At 38.8% G+C, this 12,616-nt stretch overlaps 1 pseudogene; it reads left to right on the forward strand.

Moving 5' to 3' along the window:
* The first annotated feature begins 6,140 nt into the window (after nucleotides 1-6,140).
* Nucleotides 6,141-12,228, forward strand: LOC122137385 (annotated as a pseudogene).
* The last annotated feature ends 388 nt before the right edge of the window (nucleotides 12,229-12,616 follow it).

Below are 12,616 nucleotides of genomic sequence, written 5' to 3' on the forward strand. Positions count from 1 at the left end.
TCTTATTTAGAAAATTTAGAGCGCATATACATAAGTGAAGTAAAGGAATGGAAATCATATTTCAAATCTGCCTTTCAGTACTCACAGGTCACCGTTACAGATTGTTAACTTGATTTGTGGCCTGAGCTTTGGGGGACCTGCTGTTTTATATCCACCCCGCCGGCACATTTATTTTTAACACTATGATATGATGATGCGTTTCAAAATATTAGCAGATTTAGAATGGATAATATCTTAGACAGAATTTAAGACTTACACTTACACACTTATTGATGAGAGAGTTTGTGTCTGTGTGTGTGTTAAAAACAGGCAGGAGATGCTAAAGGACTCTCAGGCTGCCATCTTTACTGTATCTATGCGAGTGGATTTAGTTTATATTGCTCGTAAACCAAGCATGACTGAATAACTGTGTGATTGCTACACGTGGTACGAAAGAAACTTGCAAATTACACTGCCATTGAATTTCTGGCCTTGCTTTTATATGAATAGTTCACCCAAAAATGAAAATGTGCTGAAAATCAGAGATCCAAGATATAGATGTTTCTTCATCAGATTTGGAGAAATGTAGCATTCCATCACTTGCTAACCAATGGATCCTCTGCAGTGAATGGGTGCCGTCAGAATGAGAGTCCAAACAGCTGATAAAAACATCACAATAATCCACAAATAATCCACACCACTCCAATTCATCAATGAACCTCTTTCTGAAGCCAAAAGCTATGTGTTTGTAAGAAACTAATCTATCATTAAGACGTTTTAACTGCAATACACGTCCATAATCCATAATAATGCTTCCTTAAGTGAAAAAAAATCAATCTCCTTGTCTTCTCACATCAAAACCCCCAGCTACTTTTATGTTTAGGGCAGTTTTGGACTGTCAAACTGTGTTTGATCTGTGCAGATTTCTCTCCTGATTTAGATCAGATGACTTTTTCACTGGAGGAAGCATTATTATGGATTATTTTTGCCAAATATGCACTGGTTTGAAGTTTAAAAAACACCATAATGATGGATTTGTGGCTTTCAAACACACAGCTTTTGGATTCACAAAACATTAATTGATGGGGACTGAAGATGTGTGTGGATGACTTGTGGATTGTTGTGATGTTATTATCAGCTGTTTGGACTCTCATTCTGACGTCACCCATTCACTGCAGAGGATCCATTAATGAGCAAGTGATGTAACGCTTCATCCAAATCTGATGAACAAACAAACTCATCTACAACTCATCTGACCTGAGAGTGAGGACATTTTCAGCAATTTTTTTTGCTTTTTTTTTTGGTGAAGTATGCCTTTAAAAGATGCACAGCAGAAACTACACAGAATCGATGGCGTGGCTTTGGTTTCTTTGGAATATGATGCATCCACTTTCATCTGGTCCTGTTCCTCCAGATGACTCTATCTCCCAACGGTCCTCACAAAAGGGACATATGAGCAGACCATTGATGTTTGCAGCCTTTAAATGCACAATCATTTAAAAAAGCTGCACCTTCCACTCCAGAAATAATATATAGTTTTGATCTGCTGTGTGCTCCTCACAACACAAGGATCTTCAAGTGTCTCTCGCTGAGCTCAGACGACATGCTGTTTTCCTGCATGTGCGAGATGAGTTGAAGCTCTGCCACCAGGCCACACAAGCCGGGGCAAATGCCAAAGAGCTCTATTAAAGCCTGATTGAAAAGGCCCTGTAAGTGGGCCCCAGGTGCATTAACACTTTAGCAATTTACTGAAATTGAGTGAAACAAGAGGCACAGCACAGAGACAAGAGCTGAGATGCTCAGACTTGAGAGAGATGCTCTATTGAGGGAGTATATTAGCAAGATGCGAGTAGGTCTGAGTTTTTGAGAGTGACTCTCAAAAGGTCAGTTGTGTGTGTGTGTGTGTGTGTGTGTGTGTGTGTGTGTGTGTGTGTGTGTGTGTGTGTGTGTGTGTGTGTGTGTGTGTGTGTGTGTGTCGTGGTGTGCGTTGTGTGCGTGTGTGCGTGCATGTGTGTGTGTGTGATGAGTCATAGATGCCACCAAAGGACAATTAAAAAAGTGACCATTTAATCATGCAATAGTATCCATTATCAACTATAACATCATAACTGCCAGTGTAATTGTTAAACCATCATTGTTTGATATGATGTCTGATATGACTATTTAAAATATATTTTAATGTGATCTGTATTACAGGAAGTTATCTCTGATGTACCCAAAACACAAACTTGTTATTTGTTTATTTAATTTTTGCTTTACATTTGAATAATCATAATTTAGAATGAACATGGTTTACAGGCATGCCAGAACTTTTACAGTGCAGAAAACAAACCTTTCTCTAATTTTGTTTGTAAGTTGTATGAACATCATTTTGCTTTAAATTTTAATGACAGTTTTAATGACAGGGATCCTTGTTGTACCAGACTTGTTGAAACTGGCTTAAGAAAGAAGGTTAAATTAAGTTATTAAATAAAAGACAGACAGACAGACAGATAGACAGACAGATAGACAGATAGACAGATAGATAGATAGATAGATAGATAGATAGATAGATAGATAGATAGATAGATAGATAGATAGATAGATAGATAGATAAAAATGAAGGAATATCTATCTATCTATCTATCTATCTATCTGTCTGTCTGTCTGTCTGTCTGTCTATCTGTCTGTCTGATTTATTTGTTTGTGGTGGATGAAAGTCATAAGAGCATACTTTTTGTTTGGATTTTTAATTATTTTAATTTAACCTTCCAATTACGTGACAGGGACAGTTTTGTACGATTATCTTATCCAATTACGTGACAGGGACAGTTTTGTACGATTATCTTATAAGGACTTCAACAGAACGCTCTTTAATTATAATTATTATGTGTCTTTTGTCATAGGGTAAAATTAACGACACTGAATCGTCATACTGAAAAAAGACGTTGTTCACTGTCTGTCCGTCCGTGGGTCGCGACGGTCCCGGGATGTTTTTATCTCCAGTCTCTGGCCGTGTCAGATGGACACGTTTCGTTTGAGATGCTCGGGAGAAACGTTTGTCTGAGAGACACGCGTGGAGGCGGGGTGGGTGCAGTGGGTGGGGGGTCGGTCGGTGTGTTCACGCCTCTGTAGGAACTCCTTCAGCACCGCGGACAGGGACACACACACACACACGTGACGCGCTCTGCTCCTGGGCTTTTGTGATGCTAAAAACAACTGCAGGTCATCAGGATTCCTCCTCCCTCAGACCTCCTGAACAACACAGCGACTCAGTCAAGACATTTGAAAAGTTGTAGAGCCCTGAAACACCGAGGGACCGCAGCCCGGGCCGTTTTCTGTGAATTATTTTGTTGGGCCGCTCTTATTTATTTTATTTTTCCCCACTCATTTTAAACAGTCCTATATTGTTTTTCGTTTTAATATTCTTATTTTTCCCCTCTAATCTCCTATTAGTTTATTTTCATTTGCGTCAGAATGTTGTTAGAACATCCGGGATCAAGCTGTCAAAATGCTGGGAATTACACCAGATACAGTTCGAGTCAAGGTAAGACAGCTATTTCTCTACATTAGTTTAACGCAGATTCCTTTGAGCTGTTTAACAAGGAAATCGACTGGAAAACTGACAAGCTCCCAATGAGCTTTGACAAGTCATCGACAACACAAGAGCAACAATCCGCCGGTATTTCTTTACAAAATATAGGCTACTATTAAAGCCTGTACTATTTATCATATACGTGTCGTAGACTGCCTGTTTGAGTGGAAATTGAAAATGCCTTTTATATCTCACTCAAAGACAGATAAATTTTCTTATGCACTACATAATAAATAACTCTAATATTTTTACTTAATAAGTAGGCCTACTGCCTAATGTCTTTTGAGATCCTATTTAAGACCCTAAAATAATTTTATTCCCGACTTCTTTAAATGTCAGTATTAGTGCATTCGAGATTATACGAAAAAATCGTATATGCTAGTAGCCTATTACACATCTTCATTTAAAATATTTTTAACGTCTAAAGTATCGTTTTTAGCTTCAGCTTAAGAGCCCCTACACAGCTAAATCGGTTAAAGAGAAGTAAATGGCTCTTCGCTGAACCCCATGAACCCTTCTGAAGAGTGTTTGTTTTGGTGGATGAAGCGTTTCTCTAAAGGTCAAGGGTTTCTGGAGTTTCTGCATTAGACACATACATTCACATGCACGTTATACTGATAGTCTTGAAGTCGTCTTTTTCGACCAACTAACAACTGTTCCTGCTCCGAACATTCGCCTGTTTGACGCCGTATGCATATGTAATGAGCAACATTGTTAGCGCGTGGAACAGATGTGAAGCGCACGCGGTCACGGTTGTCATGAGAGACCTACGAGCGGACCGAAGCTCCGTCCGCGAGACCAGCAGGTATCGGGTTTCCCTCAACAGGTGCAGCACCTGAACCAGAGGAGACCCGGTTTAGGGCTGTTCTGGAGAGTTAAACCTGGAGCATAATATTTAGGCTATGTGTTTTCCTCAACAACATTCTGTCTTTGAGACGCGAGAGGCTTGGTCTTCTTTAATAACACTGTTTAGCAGTTGTCATGTTACACATTATGTTGATAATTATTAAATTAGGCAATTATAGTAACAATACATAGCCTAAAGTATTAGCAGCTCTACAAATTAATTGTTCGCTGACTACAAGTTGTCACTTAGGCCTATGTAGCTACATAAGCAGTGAAAATTGTCACTGTCAAATATAGCAACCTTTAAAAATATTAAAAAATAAATAAAAATAAAATAAAACAAGTGATGTTGTTATAGAGCTGTCAAAATGACGTGGTCAATTCGCCTTCAGTCGTGAGATTTTGTTACGTCAAAGGTGAACAGGTCAATATGACATAAAAATGATAAAGCTGAAAGTAAGGAGGAACATTGCGGCACCTTTCGCCGATATGTGCTTCATAAAGTGTGGAAATCCAAGCAAATGTGGCATTGATTTTGAGTTTATCATGCGGCGGCCGCAGTGCCACTAAAGCTGATTTCCCCAGACACAGCAGATCAGTGTCAATAACATTCATCTGGAGCTTGAGCAGCTCGATCAGCATTTTCACACAAGTGTCCTCGCTTTCCTACAGCAAACAGTTGTCTTACCCAAATCGATGTAGAGAAAATGAAATGATCTGGATTTAAAAGTTCGCAGTTTATGTGCCATCTCAAAGAGACATGACTCATTTTTCGCTTTGTAGAAGCAAAAAGCATTGCGCCAATCTACAGGTTGATAAAAAAAAAAAAGTGCGTTGGTCAGAGACAATTTCATTTGTATTGTTTGCGTTGACATCTTGTGGAAAACTTTCTACAGCTGGGGCATTGTAATAATTAATTCGCTTTGAAATTTGCATTTATTATCTGTTTGCGTCGGTGTTAAGGTTTCTTGTCCATCAAAACTACATACAAAACTGTGTCATTCATCTGAGAATAAAAAAAATAAGAAGACAAGCGGAGAAATTGTTTGATTTAAATGACGCCAATTTCATCGTGTGTGTCTATCGAAAATGATTCAGACCTGACTGATGTTTACCCTAATTAGACTTTTTTACTTTTAAGTAAAACAGAACAAAATGCATTAGACGTGTCAGTACGCATATTTCTAGTCTTTCTTGTGTATTCGCATGTTTCTTCTTTAATTGCAAATGCAGTGGGTGTATTTTGCCAGTGTGCTTTACACACTGTTACAGGTTGTATTTTGAATAGGCTACTTCAGATCCAGATCAAGATTGGGATTTGACAGGTGCACGCGCATGTTTATGTGATGGACACACACTTGCTTTTGGGAAACACAGTCGCCATCCTTCACAACTAATTGTTGCTAGTTGAGGGCATCATATGACACATTTATGGAAAATAGCGTGAGGAATATTTGTGTGTCTCACGCGCAAAAGTACTAAAATGATTATGTGGACAGTGAATATTCAGTGGACGTTTCTCACAGAAACTCTGTGAGGCTGTTGTGCTGGTTTTGTCCAGGTGATGCTCATTTGTTTTATCAGTCACCAAAGTAACGGGGCGGCGTTTGTCTACTGTGCATCAAGAGCCACAAGACGCAGAAAGTCACCGCGCGATGGATGTGTTTCTGGCACGCGCGCGTCTTCTGCCAATGTCTGCGCTACATATAACTCTTAGATAGTATATAAATCGCAACGCGTTTTGTCTTTCTTTATCGGAATAATGAAAATGGAGCAGAATAAGGCTCGGGATTCGCCGAAAGAGCCGTCCTCTCATCACACGGAGATGCTGCTGGCTTTACTCACGCAGAGAGAGGAGTTACGGAAAGGTACAGCCGACATCAGAGCACGGAAGAAACTTACAGATCAATTCAGATCTAGAAAAAATATGAAGCACCTCTGAGTATTAATCCAATCTTGCGTGAGTTGCACATTTGCTGAAAGATTGTAATTTAATTATCCTTACATTTAAAAATGCACTTTGGGTGACTGTTTTTAATGCTCTTTGTGTTTAATTTTAATAGATGATTTGTAATGGTGGAGTGGATCTTTTCTCAGAAGAGTTTATTTCTCCTGCATGCGTAACGTTTTTTTGTGCTGCTCTAATGCTCTGGAATTAGGAATGATTGTGTTTTCTGTGGGATTAAATCTTAAACAACAGCGGCTCACAACAAACATATGTCTGTATCTGTCTGTTTTCCACAAATCGGCAACATTTCCCATTTTTGACTTTGACGCGCATGATAGATATTAAGGGTGCAAAATCGGGGTTTGATCATTTGTATCTAGGTGGAAAGTCCTTGGTGTACAGAAAAGAAAACGAAATAAAACACTAAAACATTACAATGAGTATTGAGAAACAATGAAAATTTTCCAGAAACAGCCCGTCATTCTGAATGAAGGCTGCGGGGGGGACAGAAACTATCTCAGACGCTATGTTTTAATGAAAAATGTGAGATTTCTGCTATAGACTAATAATTAGAGCTGTAGGTTGATTGAATAATTGATAGGTACTCCGTGCACCTGTTCATGACGTGTGTGTGTGATGTCAGAGAAGCAGCTACAAGCTCAAAGACACTTGATTTGCCAGATAAAACGCGCGCTCGGCCTTATTTATTAATTTGTTATTGTTATTAATAAGAAAATCTCGAGTGGGTGGATCGTGATTTAATTTTATTTTTAATCAGAATTTGACCAAATTTGTTTAGAGTAAAGAAGATGTAATCAAAGGTGTGATTTTCTGGATATTTATGTCAGTCATATGGTTACAGAGAACTGTTACTTAAGGACGCCCACAGAGCAAGCGGGTTTCACGAAATTTTAGCATTTAGCATCAACAGAAGCACATGAAAACTACTGTTTTGAGGACAACGTAAATAATAATGATGATAATGATAATAATAACAAAAATAATAGTGTGTAGCTAATTATTGTTATTGTTATATTTATTCATGTCGTTGATTTTATTTTATGTGCTTTATGTACCGGTGTAGTAATGGAAAAGGTGTTGCTTTTTATTCAAGTTTCTATGCAAGCTTTTTAAACAAAAACAGACTTAAGATTTATATATCATAAAATACTTAAGTAAACCACGATACTAAATGACAACACATTAAAGTTTTCAGTTTTTAACCTTGTTAAAGAGAATGATTACTTTAATAAAAGCTCGACTGTTTTTACCGGTGTATTTACTGTGACCTTGAATTGCATTGTGATTTATCCACAAGACTGGTGCTTACATGCTGTAATATTAAAAACAAAACATCATTTAAAAAAAATACTAAATATAAATTTTAAAAATAAAATTATAATAACAAATATCATAATAATTAAAATTAATAGAATTCAAATAATTATTTATTATTATTATTTATTATAGGCCTATAGTAATACTAATATTAACAATGAACAGGGGCGTAGTTTGGTGGGGGATGGGGGGATATAACCACCCCAACCAAAACTCTAGCAAGTTACTGCCAAAACTAGTTTTCTTTCTTTCTTTTTTTCATGCGTAAAAACGGAATGCGCAATCACAACTTTTTGGGGAATATTATCGCGATAATATCATGTGGTTTTTTGATGTTTTTACTGAAAAAAGGGCAGACTTTTGCTCTTTCATCCTTCCAATATGGCTTCATCTGTAATAAACATCCAGACAAAAAAAAGTCGCTTTGGATAAAAGCGTGTTAAATGACTGGGATATATATAATATACTTGCATATATAAAATATAAAATATACCTCCACATATACAATATACTTCTATATATATTCTATACTATATATATATATATATATATATATATATATATATATTTGTAATATTAACGGATATGTTTAGTAAATAAAACCACACTGAAAAACAAATTAATTGCAACATCATAATCAAAAGCACAAATGAAAGCGTCGTTCATCACTTAAATAAAGCGAAATTACTCGGGGGTCAAGGGCAACAAATAGCCGTCGTCCTTTTGCATGTTTTGTCTGTTTTTTTCATTTTTTACTTGGTTTTCTCTTTATTATTCGCAAAAAAGTTTCATGATGCATTTCATTCTGATACGCAGTATTTGATATGGTACCGTTGTTTTCTCTTCTTGCAGATATTCCAGTCTGCGCAGGCCTGTACCAGCACATAGTCGATCGTTTTTAGCTCCTGAAGGTTTTGGATCGACAGTGGCACAGCGGCAAATCTTGTCTGGAAAATGCAGCGACTGTCAGTCTCAGCTGGCCGACAAATGCTTCAGGTCGAGGCGGGACAGTGTCTACTGCAAAGATGACTTCTTCAAGTCAGTCCTTCTTCAAAGCACTTGTTTTTCATATCGTTCACCCTCACGACGCCTCGGGTGCCATCTGACCGGTGTTTGACCCGTATTTTTTTGCCTGCAGGAGATTCGGGACCAAGTGCGCTGCGTGTCAAGCAGCAGGGCATTCCGCCGACAACAAGTGGTCCGGAGGGCGCAGGACTTCGTGTATCACCTGCATCACTTGCTTCGCCTTTATCGTATGTAAGAGGCAGCTGGCCACAGGTGACGAGTATTACCCTGATGGAGGACAGTCCGACTGGGTGTGTAAAGCCCGATTACGAGACCGCCAAAAATCAGAGAGGTACGTGCACACGGGACAGGGGGCTTTGGATTATTTAGCAGATGTTAATTTTTTGTAAGAGAAAATCAGAGAAGTTAGGTCTAGACTAGCCTAAGCAGTTTTGTATGAGCAAGCACTTAGTTCCCTAAGTCTTTAATTGTTTTACTTCTTTCATTCGATGACCTCACATTGATTGACCGCTTTTTACACTCTTTGAGCTTTATATCTCGCTGGTCGTGGGGCGCGTCCATAAACATTTGACCCGGCTCAGGTAATTTGCGAAACTCGCCAGCCCTCCAAATATCGATAAGTGCCAAACCGCCGTGACACACGTGGTACCACACACGCCACTAGAAACTGATCTGTATGGAGCCAGAGAGACACAATCTGCATTCAGGGGCAGTTTTTCAGACCAGATTCAGCGCTTTGATACTGTACACAAAATTCGGACTGCTTAGTGATTTATTTGGAAATGGGAGCCTGGAAAGCCCCCGCTTATTTGTCATTCCGTTGAAAACTCACGTTACAAGCAGCTCATCACTGAATATGCGCAGGCATCTAAATATTTCCAAAACATGCGTTTCAGTTGACACCAATATAATAAGAGCCGACTTGAAGAATAGAATAGGAATAGAATAGAAATAGAATAGAATAAGAATAGGTCAATAGACATCATTAAAAATAAAAAAAAAGTCCCCAAAAGGCGGTTTTGCCAACAGAGCCGACAGAAGAAACAATTTTTGGATCCCCAACGAACCTTTTTTGTGTTTTTAGGATTCTTAATTCTTAGTGTGAAAACATAAAAAACAATTTCGTGCGAAAAGAAAGATTCCATGGATGTTAAAGGGTTCTTCTTAGAACCATCTGTGAAAATAAAGAAACACGGGCATTTTTAATGAATAGAATAGAATTGGATGATAAAAAAACGAGCATAACATCTCGAAATGAAAATAGATTGTAATGGGGGTCTATAAGAAATAATTTCGTTTGTTAAATTAAAATATGTTTCTTATATTACAGAGACGGGGATCGCTCGTTGTGAATTATTTAAGAACGGGGTTCTGGAAGAGACCCTGAAGCATCATTCATTGAGCAGATAAACTTACATTTACACTGGATAACTGCATTCTAAATGTTTAATACAGGCCTTCGAGTGCCTTCTTCATCTCACCGACGCACTCAGATTCGAATAGAAATCTAAACGTATAATGTGCAACTTGCATTCCCTTTAACCTAAGTTAAAATAATAATAATAATAATAATATACTTTTGACTGGAATAAAGTTAGTATACTATTTGAAATTAAAAATAATTTATATTTACATTAAGGAATAGAATAGAAATAGAATATAATACATAGTCATAATTTAAGACGAGTATACCCCCTAATGATTGCCGTATCACTTAACATAAAGGTGTAGCCTAATTGCATGATTAGACATTTTTTATATAAATCAAAATCTGTTTCTTATATTACAGAGGCGGATTCGACAGCAAAACGCCCGCGCACAAACAATTCAGGGACCGAAAAACATCACCAGCCCAAACAGCTGGAAGACGGGTGAAGACGGCGCGTATAACAAAACTCACCGAAACCCGCGCGCCCACGTGCGGGAGCAGCTGTCGTTCAGAGACCGGCCTCGAAACATGCGGGTGGTGCAGGTAACAGCTACATCTACATCCCCAACACATACAGCTCATTCTCAACACAACAAATGTGCATTACAACAGAACTAGGCCTACACCGCAAAAAAAGCGCGGTTATTTTATCTCACCCCTAAAAATACAACTTTCCACCGTGACATTAAATATAGAATTTGAATTGAAATAACATCAGTTAAATAGCCTAAAGTGTTATCACACGAAGTACAATTTGTGGTAGGTTCACAGACTGGACAAGTTAAGGGTTTTTTTAACTGAAAATTAAAACAAAATATATTAATATATATATAGTATAGATATATATTATATATATATATATAGTATATATATATTATAGAAAGATAGATAGACTTTTTACAGTGCGCCCTCAAAATTTTGTGAGTTCAGCAATGGTGTGAAATTTACCCCACGTCTCTGCGCAGGTCTGGTTTCAAAACAGAAGAGCCAAAGAGAAAAGACTGAAAAAGATGCAGGTAGGCAGAGATGGGGACAGTAACGTCCAGAAACATGAAGAGGGTCACGCGGGAGCTCCAAAAATCGGATAAAGACGCACTCTGGAGGAGGGCATTGACAGCGATGCTGAGGTCTCTTTCACGGGTATGTTTGCTCCCAGAGACCCTACATAAATATGACTAATGTGTTACCATAAAATATGGGGTTAAATTGTGTGATATACCCCAAAATGTTCATGAATGATTTTCAAAAAAATGTTTTTGCTTTGAATCAAATATTGCAACATCAAAGCCCAGTCTGATGTAAAATATAGAACTTGTTTATTAAATAATTTTCTGAAAAGCCTGGTTTAAGAAAATAAATGGAAACAAGTGTGAGCTCTGATATACTGCATGCCAGTTTTCAGTGAGATTTTTTGGTTGTAATTCTGGCATCCATCACAAACAGGCCACACTGCTCTCTTCAGAAAAAGGTCCCAGAAGAGGCTTTTCACAGCAGTGTCCACAACAGAGGAAACCATTTTAGGATCCCCAATGAATTGTTCAGTTTTAACAGTTCTTAAAAGAACCTTTTTTTTTTTTTGTTTTTTTGCATGCAGATGAGCCGCCCATGTCGGAGCTGGGTCACTCCAATGGCATTTACAGCCAGTCTGAGCGAAAGCTCTCCGGCTCTGGGTCCCTTGTCGTCAGGGTGGAGGTTCATCCACCCTTCCCCGCTGGAGCATGGTGCCATCATCTTCCCCCACAGGAGCAATACCACGACATCCAGGCCAGCAGCCCCTACAGCCTCCCCGCAGTCTCCAGGCTCACTACAGGCCCTTCCCCGACACCAGCCCCTCATCTCCAGCCCTGGTCTACCCAGAGTCGGCCTGCCCCATGATGGGTTCAGAGCGGAGGCCAGAACATGGACTCCGGGGGTTCGCAATGATGGCCGGGGGGAAACGGGCCGAGCTCTGATTTTCCACGGGAAGCACAAGTGGGTGGGGTACCCGGACTTCCCCTGCGAGCCCAGCATCCTGGCTGGGATGAAGTGGATCATGCCCAAATTCTGATAGTTTTGAAGATGCACATTTGGAAAGAGGACCTAGAGTAGATCTCCACCAGTGCATAGGGATTACAAAGCAGATGAATTTTTTGTAATCTTCTCTAAAATTGGTTACGCGATGGACCCAAGACTTGAGCTGAAAAGTCTCGCCAAGGGTTTTGAAACTTGGCTGGTTGGTTCTACAAGGACACGACATTGAGTGGGGGAGCTTTTCAGCAACTATTGGAGCTTTCTTCACCAACTTTTTACTATACCTAGTCCATGACTTTTAATTAGCCTATACGACAATGCCAAAGATTTTATTTTCTTCTTCAAGATGAGAATTCAAGCTCCAGTTAACAGTAAGGTAGAAAGTATGGTGCCACCAAGGAAAAAACTGAAATCATCCCTCATTGCTGTTACTGATGTGTATAAATGTGATTTTCACCAGTTTTTT

This window comes from Cyprinus carpio, chromosome B5 (genome assembly GCF_018340385.1).
Source record: "Cyprinus carpio isolate SPL01 chromosome B5, ASM1834038v1, whole genome shotgun sequence".
Classification (NCBI taxonomy): domain Eukaryota; kingdom Metazoa; phylum Chordata; class Actinopteri; order Cypriniformes; family Cyprinidae; genus Cyprinus; species Cyprinus carpio.